Genomic DNA, 20865 nt, shown 5'->3' with positions numbered 1-20865 from the left:
CCACACACATTTACCACCCACACTACACCATACTATCACCACACACATTTACCACCCACACTACACCACCACCACACTATCACCATAAACACACTATAACCACCTACACCACACACTATTTTGTACCCATCGTTTAAATTTAATAACTTAACCACAACAAATATTAAAAAAAAAAAGCATGTACTAATTCACGTTCCTCTGTGTGTGTGTGTGTGTGTGTGTGTGTGTGTGTGTGTGTGTGTGTGTGTGTGTGTGTGTGTGTGTGTGTGTGTGTTATCATATCCTGTACTAAAAACCAAGAAACACCAGTTATCACCTTCGTAAGAAAACACATTCACACACCTCGTCAGTACACAAGACTCGCCTCAATCACAGCACACCCAACGACCATGATCACAACAACCTTGGCCACAGTAGACTACCACAACCTTGGCCACAGTAGACTACCACAACCTTGGCCACAGTAGACTTGTTCCCCATCAACCACACGGATTTGAGTATTCCAGAAAGACATAAAACACAAAGATAACACTCACAGTCTTCTGTACCCAGCTTCCTGTGTGTGTGTGTGTGTGTGTGTGTGTGTGTGTGTGAACGCATCTAGTTAAGGCAAAATCTCAAGTGTAATTTTCAGCCAGGTTTATTCTCCCGTCGTCGTCATCATCATCATCATCATCATCATCATCATCATCATCATCATCATCATCATCATCATCAGGGACGAGAAATAGTCATCGTAGGAACCTTACCTTAAGATTAGTCATCTCAGCTTATTTCACCTGATAATTAATCACCTTAACCTAACCACTCTAGCTAAAACGTTAAGTTGTTCAATCATCAGGTGAAGTAAACTGGGATGCCTATATTTCAGGTGATATCAAGGAGTTACAGATACAAGCCCTCCCTGTTTATACTATGTTGCAACGATCAGCTTTTGTCAGCAATCCGAGTGTACGTAAGATATACTGTACAACCCGAAATAATAATAATAATAATGACAAAAAAAAAAATAATACTAACAAAAATAACAACAATAATAACAAAAGCAATAATAATAATAATAATAATAATAATAATAATAATAATAATAATAATAATAACTTCCCATCTTTCATCAAACAAACAATAAGAAAATGTACCCAACCTTCTCATTAAAACAACCACACATAAATGAGAACCCAAATGGCGTTAAAATTATCCACTGAGACTCTACCATAATTAGATACGACCTCTCGTCTCCAGTGAAGGGTAAAGCAAAGGGAGGAGAATGAGAAGCACACACACACATACACACACACACACAGACACAGACACAGATAGAGACACAGACACACACACACACACACACAGACACACGGTTTTTTACCTCTGTTTACCATCTGAATGAACGTCTTTCCTGACTCACTGAACGTCTTATCTGCTGACTGACTGACTGAATGAATGTCTGTCCTAACTAACTGATTGACTAAGAAAGGTTTTGGTTAAGAGTCTCAGTCCTGCGATAATTATAGGCCTATTTCTCCCCCCCTCGTTACCTCAAGCTTGTTATAACAGTCGAGGTTGTATACAAGATACCCGGAAGGACACACGCACGTACATATACAGACACACACACACACACACGTACACACACACACACACGTACATATACAGACACACACACACACACACGTACACAGACGCACACACACGTACACAGACACACTTATACCCCCAACAGAAGGCGCCGATGGACACAGGTGTATCACAATGAGCTACTTCCTGTGGTGGCCTTTCCTTAGGGGGACTTACCTGAATAATTCAAAGTGTACTGTAGATACTCACTACACCCTTGACGTTAGCTTCATTCATGTAAACGTTATCTTCATTAATGTAAATGTTATCTTCATTAATGTAAACATTATCTTCATTAATGTAAACGTTATCTTCATTAATGTAAACATTATCTTCATCCATGTAAACATTATCTTCATTCATGCAAACGTTACCTTCATTCATGCAAACGTTACCTTCATTCATGTAAACGTTTGAGGGGAAAGGATCTGTGATTTTGTATTCAGGTCTACTATAGGACTTACGATTGCACGAGACAGACAGACATACTGACTGAGTGAGTTTTTCACCCATACAGAATGCGACATAGCCAACCAACCAGCCAGACACGACACAGACAGCAAGACAAACAGATGAAATAAACCATACAGGCAGACAGACAGACATACACCCAGTCAAAAAGAACACAATTTAACACAATCACAAAGCCATAGATAGACACCTCCAACTAGCCATACACAGCCAAACAGACTAACATAGAGCTAATCAAGACTGTCTTCAAGGCAGCCAACTATCCACACAGACAGACAGAATACCAGCCAGCCAACTATCCAGCCAGCAAGCCAATCAATAGCTGCGAGGAGATGAAAATCTTGGGGGAGAGACGAGGATAAAGAAGAGAAGGGAATAGGGATGTAGAGGAAAGGAGAGGGAAGATAGAGGAATGGGGAATAGGGAGGAGAGAAGACCGAGAGAATGAAGGAAGAAAAGGAGGTGACTGAAGAGTAAAGGAGCTGGAGGAGTAAGAGGACACACACACACACACACACACACACACACACACACACACACACACACACACACACACACACACACACAGGCTCACCTCATCTGAGTTTACACTAAACGTCGGGTTTTATGGGCTAAACTCCTCTCTATGAACTACCACAACCACCACCATCCCCACTACCATCACCACTACCACCATCCCCACTATCACAACCATCCCACTACATAACCACCACCACTATCATAATCTCCACCACTACCACAATCCACTACCGTAACTACCACTACCCACATCACCACCACCATCTCCAACACTACCACTCCCGCCATCACTACCACCAACACCTTCACCACTACCATTATCCACACCATTATAACCACTACCCCCCCCCCCCCTTGTGTCCTCAGAGAAACATCACAATATATACAAACTTATGAGCTGTAAAACCTCCACCCGCTGAGTACCACATTCCTCACCCTATTTTTCCCACCCAACTTCATATAGGCCTACCCTAGTTCACCATGTTCATATAGGCCTACCTTAACTCATTATTAAGTTCATATAGGCCTATCCTAGCTCACTAAGTTCATACAGGCCTTCCTTAAGTTCATATAGGCCTACCCTAGTTCACTAAGTTTATATACTTATCCCAGTTCACCAAGTTCATATAGGACTACCTTACGTTCATATAGATCTGCCCTTGCTAAGTTAAAAAAGGCCTACCTTAACTCACTAAGTTCATTTAAGCCAGTCCTAGCTTAATAAGTTCATATAGGTCTACGGCAGTTCAACACATTAACACAGACCTACCTCTAGCTCTTTCAGTTAATAATATAGGCCTACCCCGGCTCAACAAAATTCCTGTATATATCATAAATTACTCAGGTCATTACATTTAATAGGCCTATCTTAGGTCACTTATCAACTATTGGTCAATTGGCAGTCACTTAAGTTCTATTGGCTTAGTTCGGTTGACCTAACATGACCTAACTTAACCTAACCTAACCTAACATGACCTAACTTGTACAGAAAATAACAGTCAAATAATAACAGATTTAGAACATAACAAAACAGTAAATAAAGAACAACAGAACAAATATGACAACAGGTACACAACAGGACAAACACAACAACAGGTACACAACAGGACAAACATAACAACAGGTACACAACAACAGGTACACAACAGGACAAACATAACAACAGGTACACAACAGGACAAACACAACAACAGGTACACAACAGGACAAACATAACAACAGGTACACAACAGGACAAACACAACAACAGGTACACAACAGGACAAACACAACAACAGGTACACAACAGGACAAACACAAATAACAGGTACACAACAGACAAACACACACAGGTGTTAATAACAGGACAAACACAACAACAGGGGTACACAACAGACAAACACAACAACAGGTACATAACAGGACAAACATAACAACAGGTACAATAACAGGACAAACATAACAACAGGTACACAACAGGACAAACACAAATAACAGTACACAACAGGACAAACACAACAACAGGTACACACAACAGGACAAACACAAACAGGTACACAACAGGACAAACATAACAACAGGTACACAACAACAGGACCAAAGATATACAGGTACAATAACAGGACAAAACATAAATAACAGGCACAATAACAGGACAACACAACAGGACAAAACATAACAACAGGGTACACAACAGGACAGACAACAACAGGTACACAACAGGACAAACACAACAACAGGTACACAACAGGACAAACACAACAACAGGTACACAACAGGACAAACATAACAACAGGTACAACAGGACAAACATATAAATAAACAGAGGTACCTACTAAATGAGGACAAAACATAACAATTGAGGGTAATACTAACAGGACAAACATAACAACAGGTACACAACAGGACAAACACAACAACAGGTACACAACAGGACAAACACAACAACAGGTACACAACAGGACAAACACAACAACAGGTACACAACAGGACAAACACAACAACAGGTACACAACAGGACAGACAAACGTCACCACAAAGGTTAAAAATAGGTGAGTAAACTTTAATCTGGTTCAAAAATTCATATCCATATTTCATCCACTACATCCTGTACCACCCATGTGCACTTTATATTACATTTATGTACGTACCTTAGCCATGTACACCTGTGTATATTACATAAACTCAGGTATTACTGTAATATGCACGGGAGTTTTAATCATACATGAAGGTGGTTTTTAAATTATGTATGTATGGTCGTGGCATAAGGGTTCAGATAACTATAAATTTAATGATCACTTAGGCCTATGAACGTATTATACAGTACATACATATATACGAGTGCACATCTAACATCCACGTATGAACGAATTTCACTTCACCTAAGCTCTAATATTCACGAATGGACTTCTCACAACCTAAAAGCTATATAATTCAAGCTTTACGATTCAAGCTTTACAATTCAAGCTTAAAATTCAAACTTTACAAAATTCAAGCTCTACGAAATTCACAAAAGCTTTCTGAATATTTAAAACTTAACGTGGCTCTCATAAAGCGGTGGGCTAGGGCAGCCCTCACCTGGCAAACACCTCCCTATAGTCTGGATGAAGCCACGGTGTCGTTCTTACCTGCCCACGTTAATTAATCTGTCTGCTACCCTTTCCATAATGTCCCCTGGTACTGAGTCTACTAGCACTACCTGCTGCCTTGATGCTCCTAGTACTACAACTGTCCCCACAATACTAGGCCTACCTACTGTCCTGCTACTAGGCCTACCTACTGTTCCCCTGGCACTAAGCCTACTTACTGCCCTGGTGCTACTAGGACTGACTACCTGCTATCCCCGTGGCACTAGGCCTAGCTACTGCCTTGCTGCCACTAGGCCTAGGTACTCGCAATAGGCCTACAGGAGGGAAATATTCGCGAATTTAAGGGGCCATAAAACCTTGGTTGTGTGGTTTTGGTCCAGCCCTCCTCTGATGCTGCTCCAGTGCCTCTTGTATATGACTGGAGGGGGAGGAGGGGGAGGGGAGGGAGGAGGGAGGGGGTGGGGAGGATGGAAAAGGCGCGGGGGGTGAGATGAGGTAAAGGAGAGGTGGATGTTGAGGGCCTGATGAAAAGGAACAGAGAAAGAATAGGAGGAGGAGAGCCCAGAGGATGGCATAGGAAGAGGGAGTAAGGATGAGATGGGAGAAGAAAGGGGAACAAAAATGGTAAAGGAGAAAGGAAAGACAAAGATCAAAACGTACGAGAGGTGAAGAGGGGGGAAGAAGAGGAAACAGGAGGAGGAGGAAGGAAGGATACAAGGGGAGGGGAAGAAGGAGATGAAGAGGGAGGGGAGGAGGAGGGGAGGAATGAAGGAAGGATACAAGAGAGGGAGAGAGAACACCTCACCACACAATACCACAACACAAACTAACACGTCAAGGTATAATGTGTGACTTATAAATGCCTGCTAACACTGACTCTATAACCACCAGGTAACACCACTCATAAATCCAGGTTTGCGTCTTCAGCCCAATGCCTGTCTCCTGCATGCATGACTGACTGAACAATGTTTTTTCTTTCCACCACGAGGGAGTTTTTTTTTCTGATTTTTATATGTATATTTCCTTCATAGTAATACATTCCTTCCCTCTCTCTTTGATTCCACTCCATTCCACTCCATCCACGTGACCCAGTAAGCTCTATGGAGAGGTGACATTGCTTCTCCACTATAAACTTCACTCCACATACTCCACTCTACTCCACTTCCATTACCTACTAGCCTACAGAGTACAGCTGGTGATGGTAGTGGTAGGGAAGTGGTGGTCGTGGTAGATGGTGGTGGTGGTGATCGTCGTGGTAGGGGTACTGATGGTGATAGTAGTGGTGGTAGGGATGGTTATAGTGGTAGGGATGTTAGAGATGGTGGTAAGGGGAGGGAGCGGGATGATGGTAGTAATGTTATTGTTGCTAGTGGCATAAAATCATGGTAGTGGGTAAAGAGACGCAGCTGTTTAACCCACCATGTTAACAAATTAAAGGGGGGGGGGTGATGGTGGTAGTGGGGAGGCATGAGGGGGAGGGGTTGATGGTGGCGTAGTGGGGGCAAAGGATGAGAACATTGTGGACCCAGGGAAAACGCCATTATTACACACACACACACACACACACACACACACACACACACCAAATCACTCCTTTACAACTTGTTATACAGAAAATAAGCAAAAACCTTTCTACATGGGGACTCCTGGATACTGCTCTTGCCTTTTCTATTAACTTTTTCCTCTTGCCCTTTCTATTTTATAAGTGGGTGGTTGGGTGGGGGTGGGGGGGGAGTTTGGTGGGTGGTTGGGGGTAGTAGCTTAATATATGGCAGGGTGGGTGGTTGAAAACTAATTAGTGAACTAACTGGCGAGTAGATTTGGTGGCTGGCTGTTGATTAGTTGACTAGCTGATTGGGTGGAAGACTGGTTGGGTGGCGGACTGGGTGGCTGGGTGGCTGGCTGAGAGTGTCGGTGGGTGGTGACTGGAGAGGATGGTCCAGAGTCTGCTGCTGGTGGTGGTGGTGGAGCTCACCTGACGACCCAGCACCACCTCCCGCAGTGGCCGCCTGGCACCCTCCTCCCCCACCAGCAGAACCTGGCACCCCTCCCCCACCTCCTAACACTCCCCCACCAGCGCCTGGCACCTCCCCCCAGCACCACCACCTTGGATGTTGCAGTCGTCGGGGCGGCCAGACACGGCTCTCTCTCCACGCTCCTAAGCCTTCCTCTTTAACAATCCCCGATAGCCAATGGCTCTCTCTCTCTCTCTCTCTCTCTCTCTCTTTGTCTCCCGCACTTTGTTTCTCTCTCTTTGCTTCCCTCAGCCTCATCCCTTTCTTCTGTCTCTGCTCATTATTCTATCTTAGTCTGACATACACACACACATTCTTGCGTGTGTATGTTAGGGTGAGACAGTAATGGTGGAGGGAGGGAATGTTGGAGGAAGGGGCAGTGGTGGAGGGAGGGACAATGGTGGAGAATGAGATGGACAGCGGTGGAGGGAGGGAAGGATAAAGATAGAAAGAGGGATAAAGGTGAAGGGATGGAGGGAGAGTGGAGGAGGGAGGTGTTCCCTAAAACAAGTTGGCAGGGTCGGGGAGGGCCAGACCAGAGTGCCACTGCCGGGGTCGACGACCTGACCTAGATAGTGCCACTTCCTCCACACCTCTCCCTCCTCCCCCTACACTCCCTGACACCACTACCTACACCATCACCACTTCCTTACACCACTACCTACACCATCACCACTTCCCACGCCACCATCAACACTTCTCATACCTCGACACGTCTCATCACCACTTCCTACACCACTATAACACCACCACCACTTCCTGACACACTACACACATCACCACTTCCTACACTGACTACCTCCACCACCACTTCCTGACCACTGTCGCCACCATCACCACTTCTCACACCACTGCCTCCACCACCAATTTCCTGACACCACTAACTACTTACTTCACCTTGCTGAGAGAATGGTGAAATTCGGGGTAATAGGGAGAGGTTGTGGGGAAGAGCATGTGGGGGGCAAAGGGGGGGTGGGGAGGTATGTAAGGAGGGTGGGGGGAGGTGGCCAGGGGGGAGGGGGGAGGAAGCCGGTGGGGGAGGGGGAGGAAGCTGGTGGGGGGAGGGGGGGGGAGGTGTCGTGGGAGGGGAGGTGTCAGGGGAGGGGGGAGGTGTCGGTGGGGGGAGGGGGAGGTGCTGGTGGGGGGAGGGGGGGAGGTGTTTGTGGGGGGGAGGGGGGGGGAGGTGTCGGTAAGGGAGGTGGGGAAGGTGCTTGCAGGAGGGGGAGGTGTCGGTAAGGAGGGGGGAGGTCGTAAGGAGAGGGAGGTGTTTGCAGGGAGGGGGGAGGTGTCGGTGGGGAGGGGGGGAGGTCGGTAAGGGAGGGGGAGGAAGCGGTGGTGGAGGGGGGAGGAAGCCGGTATGAGGAGGTGTCGGTAAGGGAGGGGGTATTAGTGGGCTCTGGGCATGCACAACGTCAATACATTCCAAACATACTTTACACAGGTTCGAAACAACACCCAAACACGTTTTTTCATCGTGCCAAACAAGTACCAAACTTGTTCATTGCAATCGTTGGTAAATAACTAATGTACTATTTCATTTTCTAGGTAAACGTTTAATAATTCTTACAACTTAATAACTTCATAACATTTTCTGGCAACATTTGTCCTTTGTTATGTGGTCAAGTTTGTGTAAATATCTTGTCAGTAAAATGTTGGATGGCATTGTGTTACATAACATTATTAATAATATATAATTACACTTTGTATAAACATTATTAACACAATCTTGACTTAACAAACAAATTAACATTCCTAACACTGTCATTTCTCCCATCGTTGTGAGAAGCATAGTGTCAATTTGTTGTAATACGTGCCTAACAAATTCAATATATATATATATGAGGGTTGTCTCTCTATGTACCAAACAGTTTTGTAACAGCATAAATGACCACCACCACTACCGTCAGTTCAAAGAATAACACCTATAGATTTCAATCGACTCTAAGAGCGTTTTGACATTCTCTATACCCCAAACTCATTTTTAGATTCGTGTTTTGACGATGGGGAAACAAAATACAAACACAACTACACAATTCATTACAAAAATTACCTAAAACAAACAATCCAGCCAATGGGACTCCCACACGTCAGCGCTAAATATAATAATGACCGCTGCAGCCCATTAATTAAACTGCTAGACTTTGTTTTTTTTTTCATTTATCACATCTCATAAGCGTCGGTCTGAAGGTGTGTCCAAATATTCATAACGTGTCTCCCCTTTTTTTTTTCTTCCATCTAATCAATATTGAATTGGTAGGCCGGCAGAATAGTTCACTACAGGACCTAGTTATCGTACACCAACACTTCCATACCTTCAAATGTCGAACACCAATCAAGGACGCACACAAACATACATACATATACAGTACATACACAAGCACACACAAACATTCACTGACTAATTCACATATACTATACTTATAAGATACATCAATTAAGACCAACTTGTAAAAATTAAATTAATTTGGGGGGGACACCTTGTACAAATAGAGTTAATACTGTATATGTGTTTCTATTTAAACAAACAACAACAACAGATAATAAACACAATATCGAACAAAAAAACATTAGTTAATAAAAAAAACATTGGTACAGTATATGATCTTTTACTAAACATCATCAGGTCAAGTGGGCCCCAGACCACATAGGCCCCAAGTACTAATGGGGTCCAATCCTAACTGGACTATATTCTAATTTGCCCCAATCTTAAATCATCTCAATCTTAATCTGTTCCAATCATAATCTGCCCCAATCACAATCTGCCCCAATCACAATCAGCCCCCAGTCATAATCAGCCCCCAATCATAATCAGCCCCCAGTCATAATCAGCCCCCAGTCATAATCAGCCCCCCAATAATCAGCCCCAATCATAATCAGCCCCAATCGTAATCTCAAAATGACCAGATTAAGTTGGGACCCTATTATGTATCTCCTGCCCCCCCCCCCAAAAAAAAAAATTCTTACCTTAGTGAATGATGAATGTTGGGGTGGTCTTGCAGTGGGCGTTGTAGGGGTGGGTGGGTGAGTGGGTGGTGTGGGTGGTGGTCGTGGACGGTGGTCACTACACGGGTGGAAGGTGTGGGTGGAGTCTTTTACACACTCCACTTCCTCCACATACATATCTGGAAAAAAAAATCAAAGGTTATTCATTGACTTTTTTTAATTTCTGTGCGAGGAGGAGGAGGAGGAGGTGAAATAGAGAAAAACGAGAAGAAATTTAGAAGAAAAACAAAGAGAAAAGGTGATAGATACAGTAAATTTAGATATATAATATAAAAAAAACATCAAATTTTACCAGAAAAATAAACTACTGACCAGATATAAGAACTATAGCATAATATAACTTCACGATCATATACGGTATAGTGTGGGGGTGATTGAAGGTTATATTGCGTATATTGGGATAATGACGCGATATTGTTTCATTGTTTTTCTTTTACAGTCATCTAATAAATCCAGTGTCGACTTTATTGAAGTTCATTCAAATTCATAAAGTTTCTTGAGAACCTCAGTGGGAGCTACAGGTGGTCGAGTAACACCCCGCAGCTGATGCCTCAACAAGTGTACGTACACCTCATTCAGTCACTTATTTACACACGGAAATAAACAAACAAAATATTTCACTTGTACCCAAAAAAATAAATAAATAAATACAAATCCCGTGATCATGTCAGTCTCGCGCCATGCCATATTATCAACAAATTCTGACTTCATGTGAAATAATCTTGTGTTTACGTCTTCAAATATCAATAAGTGTTATTTTGGTGTAGGTTTACACAGTTCACCTACTGCATTACATCAACCTCATGACGTACACACATCCATAGATAACAATCATGAGACAGGTGAGGTGGGTGGTACGGGTGGAGGTGAGGGTGGCAGTCAACCTGGTGTTCCTGGTGGGGTCGTGGTCCTCCTGACGAGTCACAACATAAGTAATTGGTCCCGCAGATCTAAGCAAGGCTGCTCTGGCGTGTGCGTGCGCGCGCGTGCAGCCGGTGGCGGGGCGGGCAGAGCTGATTGGTCAGGTCGAGCCGCCGCCTCATTGGCTGAAGTGGGGCGCGTTGCCAAGTCTCCTCGGGCACACAAGGTTCGATGCTCACCTTCACTGCGATAAACTCCAAACTGTGACATAACTGGGTTTATATACTAACATACCCGCGTGTTTGTGTTTCGTGATACATGTGAGGTGACCACATGCCCTGGCGCGCCTGCCCCACCCACCCACGCCCGCGCACATGCTGGGAGCGTGGCGGGCGGGCGCCTCGTGGGTGCCAACGCCACCTACCGCCCGTCATTACCGCACGTCGACGCCGGGTCGCTCATCAACACATCAACCACAAGACTAAGAACCTCACTAAATATTTTGGCCAGGAGGGTGGCCACAACCCACACCAGGCTGGCCACACACCCTACACCACAGCTACCTGACCTAACCCACCCTTGTCACCACGACCCCCCCACCACCACCACCCCCCTACACTACCACCACCCTCCTCACCGGCACTCTCGCCCATAGCAATCACCTGTGTCAAATATTTCACAACACTCACAAGAGGATGAACACGGGGTAGGACCTGTATGGTGGACAAGGTGCCGTATATACCTGGGCTCCACCACTCCGGCTCACAGGTCTCTCTGCCACACTCCAGGTCCTCGCTCCACCTACTCAACATGTAATCGGGTCTGGACCTCAGCGGCAGCGTTATGTGCACAGGAGACAAAGGACTGAACATTTTCGCCAAAATTACGACGACACAGCAAGTAGCGGTCCTCGGCCGAGCCCTTGCATGTGCCCTAATTACTGCAGGCAATTAACGTGCACGTGCCATAATTTATTCGAGCAATAATCTGCACACGCCATCCATAGACTACCTCATGTCACGGTCTATTGGTGCAATAATAGTGGCAGCATAATATATACAGATAATACTCTACACATGACGGGCCCAAACTTTCTACAATTCTTCACTTTCAAAACTTAATATTTCATCCCAAGTAATAACCCATTAGTGAAATTATAGAGGCAGCATAACATGTACATATCAATCACCACACGTATAGTACAGTGCATTATAGCTACACAAACTACAGTATATTTCTACATGAGCGAACGAACCCTCCATCACACGAGCGTCAGCCCACACCTCCACTTTTAATATCATCAAACCTATCACAACATAATCCACAAATGAAATAATAAAAGGTACGGTATACATCAGAGTACAGTTGTAAATAACTCTTATATAAATATTCCTACATAACGGAATGAAACAGGGATGCTTCTTCACCTTTAAAAATGTGTAAATAAATACTATAAAGTAAAGGTGGCTCTAATGGACACTTTTAATGATGAGTTTACTGGTGACTTTTTATTTATCATTCTTACTCAGCCTCTACCGTGGTCACAGCGCCTCACACTGAGTTAAAAATATCAACGTCGTTAATAAAAGTAATTGGGATTTGTACATAACTCCTAGGTGGGTTTATTTTCTACTCCAAGTCTTATTTATCCCTCGTGTGTTGTGTAGAGAGAAACTATACTTAGACAATATATATAATCTTTTAATATCTAGCATTACTTTCTCTTATTAGTTACTGAAAGGATACAACCTTTTTCTTCTTAGTTATATCTTACTAAATTACAATACTTTCTAAATCATCTAGTCAAAATCGAATTATTATATAGTCACCCTCTATGTTAACTGTCTTTGATATTAGTAAACAGGCTATATGGTCAAGTCAATTTGTAACTGTATTAGAAGTTACAGTTGAACACCTAATATGGGCCAGTTAGCTCAGGGGATTTTTTCATTCTTTCCCAATTTCTGTGTTTGGACAAAAAAATATTACTTTTTATACAGAGAAAGTTGTAATAGTATAAAAAAATAAACTACTTATTTTTTCCTGCAGTACTTCCATAAAACAAACTTGAGTAAATCACAAACTATTATAATATACAATACACAAGTCACCTGAAGTTGTATAAAATAAACTTAAATATTCTCAAGTAATACAAATAAAATAACAACACAGGACACGTGAACAGTAAGCAAGGCATTAATAACTCTACAATATCATACAACAAATGTTTACAATAAATTCCCCTTAACTGACAGACATTTAATAAAGCAAATATTAAATAAAAACATTACGTCACATAATTTATGCTACAGTTTATATATAAAAATACTATTACGTTCACATGTACCGTAGCGTACTAGTTTAATGCAAAAAAAATTACCAAGGAATTATTTAATATAGTATACCATGTCAGATAATTATTGATATATATAAAATGCATAACACACTACACACATACATGCATATATACATACACACACACATACACATACATACACAATTTCTCAACAAAGATATAGTATTACTGGCATCTTAAAATGTTTGAAATATTTACACTTAATGACTTAAAATGAATTTATTTTTCATTATAATTATTGACACGAGACCACATTTCTTCTTATTTTTATTATTATTATTACTCTATTATTATTATTATTATTATTTATATTATTACTTTTATTACTATTATTATTATTTATATTATTGATTACAGACGATATTGACAAATCATTATACAGTTCTCCACATTGTTATTTTCAACTGTATCACATATCAATATTTTATCCTTTATAATCGTCATCATCAATACTTTTACCACTACAAAGCATCAACTTTTTCGGCTACAGTACAAATACATAAAAAATCTTAATTACAGCCGGGCAATACGTGAATACATAATGCATTTCTTTTTTGCTTTAATAAGAATAAACTCTACAGAATCCAATTTATTTTCTCACGACAAAACCGAATAAAAGTATTTAAATAAACAAATAATACACGAAAAAAAATATTAAAATAAATATAAATAAGATAAAAAAAAAAAAAAGTAATACGAAATAAAAGAACAAAAAATAAATACGTTAAATAAATATGCAAATAAAAGTCATAACAAACACACAATGTCCTTTACCTTCCCTTTCTAAACCCCATATAAGGATTTATCTTTTCAGTAGTACGACACAAATATATACTTGTAGCTGAAGGTCAAAGCCGTATAGTATAAAGCTAAAACCAAGGTAGCAATGTTAGCTGCCAGATAGTACAGGTAATTACCATATACTGAAGGTAATACTATCAAAGAAATACTTCATAAACATCAAAAATTTTTAATTATACAGTGAATATTAAAAATGGATTCGTAATAGCATATAGTCCCCCCCCCAGCAGGCGAGGTACTGAGGGAAGCCAAAAAGGAAGGTGATTCTTCAGGGGGTGTCGCTGCTATACCTAGACTTTTGCACCACCAATAATCCCATTGACCACCAGTTCCCCCGAGAGGAAACAATAAACGACAAGAAGAATAAGGATGATGAGATTGTCAACCATCTCTCCTGTAGCGATGATATGAAACTTGAGGTAGAACTTAACTTACAAGAGCTGAAACTCACAATACAAAGGCAAAAATACAAGTATAGGTTATATAGTACCAACAAGAGCATGGAACTTGGTACATGTGGATATTTAGAATCTCAAATGATGTAACTACCAAACACCTGAACACAACACAAGACCTACAGTCCTACGCCTATACAAGACCTACACCTACACAAGACCTACACCTACACAAGACCTACACCTACACAAGACCTACATCTACACAAGACCTGGTGTATGTTAACAATCATAAAGACAAAATCAAAACATATGAGAATACCTGAGAAAGAATTCACGAGGTATGGATCTGATAGTACCTGGGCTGTGTGCATGGTAAGGTATGGTAGGTAGGTAGGTGGGGGGGGGAGCATGGTGGGGTTTGGTAGGCAGGTGGAGGGGGGCATGGTGAGGTGGGGTGGGGAAAGAGGAAGGGGGGAAGGAAGAGGGGGGGGGAGGAGGGCAGCGGTGATGGACTAGACAAAAGAATTGAACGAGGTAACGAGGAACACTAAGAGAACTATGACAATAAACAAGGCAGATGTAGGTAACGTGTACAGTGAAAAGATAAGAGAGATTAATAACAAGATACACAATATGCTAATAAAACGTTGAGTGACTAGGGAGAAAAAAATGCTGAAAAGTAGGTTTAATTGAAACATATGAAGGAGATAAATAAGATAAATTTAACCAAAGGAAGAATGCAGTGTAAAATTTCCTGAAGATTCGTATCTGATTTATACCAAGTGAGTATTGAAGATATGAACTAAAACGAGACATTGAGAGGAGACGGGAAAAGAAGAGGAAAGGTAAGGGAAAGAGGGGGAGGAAATGAAGGAGGAAGGAGAGAAAGAAGGAGAAATTCAGTAAAAAGAAAAGCAAATTGATAAAGGGGTTGCAGATCAAACGGACCCCAGTCCTAACAGACCCCAAGTCTTAACCTAACCAAAGTAGGGATCTAACTCTTATCCTGTTGAAAAAGGAACCAGAGGGATGAGGAGGAAGTGACGGAGCAACAGCAGTACCAGGCGTTAAGGACAGACACAAAGTTGGTGGAGAGCCTGAATGATCCGTGGGGGTGGAGGGCGCAAGAGGGGAAGACAATAAAATTATGTAAGAACGTTCCCCAAAAATAGCACACGAGGGCTAGTATACATAGACTGTACACATGAGGGCTAGTATACATAGACTGTACACATGAGGGCTAGTATACATAGACCGTACACATGAGGGCTAGTATACATAGACTGTTCACGAGGGCTAGTATACATAGACTGTACACACGAGGGCTAGTATACATAGACTGTACACGAGGGCTAGTATACATAGACTGTACACATGAGGGCTTGTATACATAGACTGTACACACGAGGGCTAGTATACATAGACTGTACACGAGGGCTAGTATACATAGACTGTACACACGAGGGCTAGTATACATAGACTGTACACACGAGGGCTAGTATACATAGACTATACAGGGGTACATGTTAACCTACTAGCTATTTGTGATAGTTCTGAACTGATGATGTACTGTATAGTGTAATGTAGTGTGTAGCAAGACCCGTTAACTGATGTAAGGGCTGATGTAATCCCTGTAACAATAACCTTTATCTTTTTCTGGACGTAACAAAATAATTTACATAGAAGAAAACATTTACGATTTCTTCATTTCTTCGTGTTGCTTCTGGCTACAGGGAAGAGTATAGCCTGGGAGGTAATTGGCGGCCCCCAGATTGCCCAAGCACGGATTTCATTGCTTATCAAATTTGAAAAGAGGGATTTGCATATTCAAAATAATCGTTATGACGTAATAAATAACTCACACGGGGGGTGATGGGGAGAGGGAGGGAGGAGGGGTGAGAGAAAAGGAAAGAAGGGGATGGGAGAAGAAGGGAAAATGAGAGGGAAAGGATGGGGGTGGGGGGATAGGGGGTAGGAGGAAGAGGATGATGGAGGGGGAAGAAGGGGAGGAAGAGGATGGGGGGGAGGAGGAAGAGGATGGAGGGGGGAAGGGGAGGAGGAAGAGGATGAGGGGAGGGAGGAAGAGGAGGAGGGGAAGAGGAGGGAGGGGGAAGAGGAGGAAGAGGATGGAGGGGAGAGAGGAGGAAGAGGATGGAGGAGAGAGAGAGGAGGAGGAGGAGGGAGGGAGGAGAAAGAGGTGAAACACACACGGTCACCCCTCCCCCTTCCCATGACTGGAGGGAGAGATGCGTCTAACACTTCCCAAATATCAAAATAAGAACAAACAAACAAACTAAAGAAATCAAGTACTAATTTTACAAAAGTCATAGAAAAAAGGTAAACACACACACACACACACACACACACACACACACACACACACACACACACACACACACACACACACACACACACACACACACACACACACACACACACACACACACGCACACACAGAGTCCAAAGTTCAGATAAAAGTCTTCAAAGTTAAATATTTATCAATACAGTACTTCATAACGTTTGGTCACAACACAACTTATCCTCTCATTAAAACACACAGTAACAAGAGCTTTTTATAGTAACATTCCCCAGTGGTTTTAAGTTAATTATTCTACAAATATATTTCAACATTTTTATAGTGAACTTCCGTTTACTTGAAGACCATTACATAAAAATTCAGGTGTGACTTCCCGTTAGTATAATTTAGTTTCTGGTATAACTAGCACCCAACACTGAACCAGCAAAATGATTATCTTATAGTTGTTGTGTTCCTTAGTAACATATTCTTGAGCTTATAATCGACGTTCATTTGTTTACTGTGGTGGAGTCTGAAGGTTACGAATTAAAGATACTTGATAGTCATTTGTCTTACCGTGATGGAGTTCAAGGTTTACGTGTTCGATGGTGTATAATTGACGGTGTGTGTGTGTTAAAAAGTTTACACGTGATGGTAACACCTTCACAGCACTGAGGCAAGATAGTGTCTGGCCAGTGAAGCATTAACAGCATCATTCAACTTACGACATTTTTACCCAATACTGTAACTTCATATACACGTTTTGTCTTAGTACGCCTTCATGTCCACACTTAACACGAGGTGACAGTACAGTAACCTGGCTCGTGGTATTGTATTCAGAATTATCATCGTACTCATTTTTACCCTCTGAGTCCAAACGTTAATCATAAACCCGAGATAAAATGTGACACTTCCCGTCTTTATGTTTACTGACACAACAGGAAAGTGACCAGTCCTAATACATCCCATCCTAACATAAATTACCATACTAGGATTGAGAACTAGCACATAATGGATCCCTACTTAACTTAACATTTTAATTGGGACATAAGTCTTAATGATCCTTACCCCTAATAGGTTCTAAACTCGCATACACTAAATTAACAAATAATATTGTGATCTGGGCCTAACGTAAATGACCCCTGGGTCCCAATTCTAAAGTAACTCAATCTCTATCGTAAGGTAAGGTTTAGGTAAGGTTTGGGTAAGGTTTAGTCAAGGTAAGGTAAGGTAAGGTTTAGGTTAGGTAAGGTAAGGTAAGGTTTAGGTTAGGTAAGGTAAGGTAAGGTAAGGTTTAGCTTAGGTAAGGTAAGGTTTAGGTATGGTAAGGTAAGGTAAGGTAAGGTAAGGTTTAGGTAAGGTAAGGTTAGGTAAGGTAAGGTAAGGTAAGGTTAGGTAAGGTAAGGTTTAGCTTAGGTAAGATAAGGTAAGGTAAGGTTTAGGTAAGGTTAGGTTAGGTTAGGTTAGGTTAGGTAAGGTAAGGTAAGGTAAGGTTAGGTAAGGTAAGGTAAGGTAAGGCAAGGTAAGGTAAGGTAAGGTTTAGCTTAGGTAAGGTAAGGGTAAGGTTTAGGTTAGGTTAGGTAAGGTAAGGTAAGGTAAGGTTTAGGTTAGGTTAGGTAAGGTAAGGTAAGGTAAGGTAAGGTAAGGTAAAACAGAAGCTTATTCATAGTGAGACCCATATGACTTCCCACCCTCCTTCACGTGGTGGTGTTAATGGTGACTGCGGCAACAATACTTATAAATATGACTTTACCTTCACCATGAAACTCTCCCATAAGGTTTACTGATCTACACAAGGCTGTCATCATCACTTTTACTCTCATAAACTCTGGTTAAATAGCTTCCTGGTATACAATATGGCGCCATCTTCACAAGTGTTGATAAATTCTGAAAATCTATGTGAATGTCTTCAAAGATATTGGTTAATAAAGTAAAGCTATCATCAGATTTTTTTTCATCCACTTAATCTACACACACACACACACACACACACACACACACACACACACACCTTATCTATATGCAACAGGAGAATTATGCATACATAAAATCCTCACACTATTCATTTATTTTATTTAATGTTTTAATTTTTTTTGTTTTTTAATTCAATAACACCATCAGCACAACAGTCGAAAAACAAGAGATAACTTGTTTATTTTGTTTATTATATATATATACAAGGAGTGGTCAACGTATAGATCAGTGAGTAGCTTCACCTCTAAAACAATTGATATTCACTTTGAAAACATCACAACAACAAACCAAAACAACATTGGGGACTATATATCCAACTTGTTGTTAGATTGCATTATACTCTCATACCTGAACAAACACACACACACACACACACACACACACACACAGGAGAAACTAACTATCCCCAGCTCGTCTAACATGGAGTGCTGTGAGCTATGTTAGAGTGAAAATATAACATTATTAAAACATTAGGCATCATAACCACTTATAAGCCTCGATTAATAGTTCTCAATTACTATAAATAGGTAATGATTATGAAATAACTTTAAATTATTCTATTACTGTGTGGAGAGACCTCTATTAGCTTATGTCTAGCTGTGGTACATATCTGAGGCTAAGCTATGATGATACTATCTGAAACACGACCTTCAATTAATTATCCACCAGGCCACGTTATGAAAATTCACTTGATAACCACAAACTCACAATGATAGAGTTATCTCACTTTTCCGGCCAGTCTTTGCCAGGAAACCCAGACAGTATTTAACGAGGTTGGAGAATTTGTTTTATATCTTGCAGCCGGGACACCAGCCATCAGATGAACGACACAAACGAGGAACATAACCCTAACTCTGTGATGGTGGTGACTGTGTTTAGTAGTGTCTAGCTTCTAAACTTACAATACTTATAAAACAATCACAATAGATCATAACAATACTACAATAAACTTCATACTACAACTGCCTCTACGAAATACTACTTTTTGCAACAGCTGCTAATGTCATTTTTGCTAATATTATTGCTATTAACGTATAGCTTCCAGTCGTAACTTCCCACACAAACTGATCCAAGGCTTCAGTACTATCAGATGACCATGGGGGAAAAACCCTAAGCTGGCGTCATCCATTGAGGTGATGATATTTGTAAACAAGACGACACCGATTACTCACACAGTTATGCCTCCATAAATTGACAAAGACAACTGATACCCGTATAATTAGCAGTAATCACCGTTGATTATCGCCAATAAATCTGCAAAAATGCAATAAAACATATAATATATATTTCACTAATATTATAATTTTTTGAAGCGTAATGGAGAAATTTTCTGCCGTGAACATTCAAACGTGTGAGAGATGAGGCCTTGTGATGGTCCCTGAACACTTTACAGACAAACAGACAGACAGATAGACAGACACACTACACCTGATTATAAAACAATACATACAACCCCAGTCGAACTAAATTAAATAAAACAAAACCAGGTGGGATTAAAACAATTACTAGGCAAAGGATGGTTAAATAAACTGAATTATAATTACCAGAATGTCCTAATTAGCCACCTAGAAGAATGCCAACTCATCTATCCAAACACTTATAAAATAGGAGCACGTTTAATTGACAGCAGCACCAAGTAATTATTAACACCCGTCGATAATAATTTATCTCCCACGTTAATTATGCAAGAGGGTCATGCCGGGAGGAAGGTGTGAGACATCCAATATAAGATCCGGGAAAAGACACGAATCTTGATGTCTTTCTGTCTGTCTGGATTATATAGTATCTATCTATCTATCTATCTATCTATCTATCTATCTCCTCTCTATTAAGAATCAAATTAAAGCAAGTAGACACCTCAGAGAGTACAGAAATATAGTGCCCAGTTACTGACAGACAGTGGCTCTATGTAGGGTCACTGGGAGCTACGGTGCCAGGAGTGCCACCATCCATCACTCCACCAATAGAAAATTAAATTATAAATCAAACA

At 41.4% G+C, this 20865-nt stretch overlaps 1 long non-coding RNA gene across 2 annotated transcripts in view; it reads right to left on the bottom strand.

Annotated features, from left to right (window-relative positions):
- Positions 1 to 20865, bottom strand: part of LOC121855283 — a 102056-nt gene that overhangs the window by 70205 nt on the left and 10986 nt on the right. For both annotated transcript variants that reach the window (XR_006086762.1, XR_006086760.1), the window contains exon 2: positions 10151 to 10308. This is a non-coding gene — a long non-coding RNA (uncharacterized LOC121855283). The remainder of the gene's footprint in view (positions 1 to 10150; positions 10309 to 20865) is intronic.

The sequence above is a fragment of the Homarus americanus genome, unplaced genomic scaffold (genome assembly GCF_018991925.1).
Source record: "Homarus americanus isolate GMGI-L3 unplaced genomic scaffold, GMGI_Hamer_2.0 scaffold16963, whole genome shotgun sequence".
NCBI classification, from domain to species: Eukaryota; Metazoa; Arthropoda; class Malacostraca; order Decapoda; family Nephropidae; genus Homarus; species Homarus americanus.
Note: the sequence above shows the minus strand (reverse complement) of the source record. Positions and strands in the feature narration are given on the sequence as shown.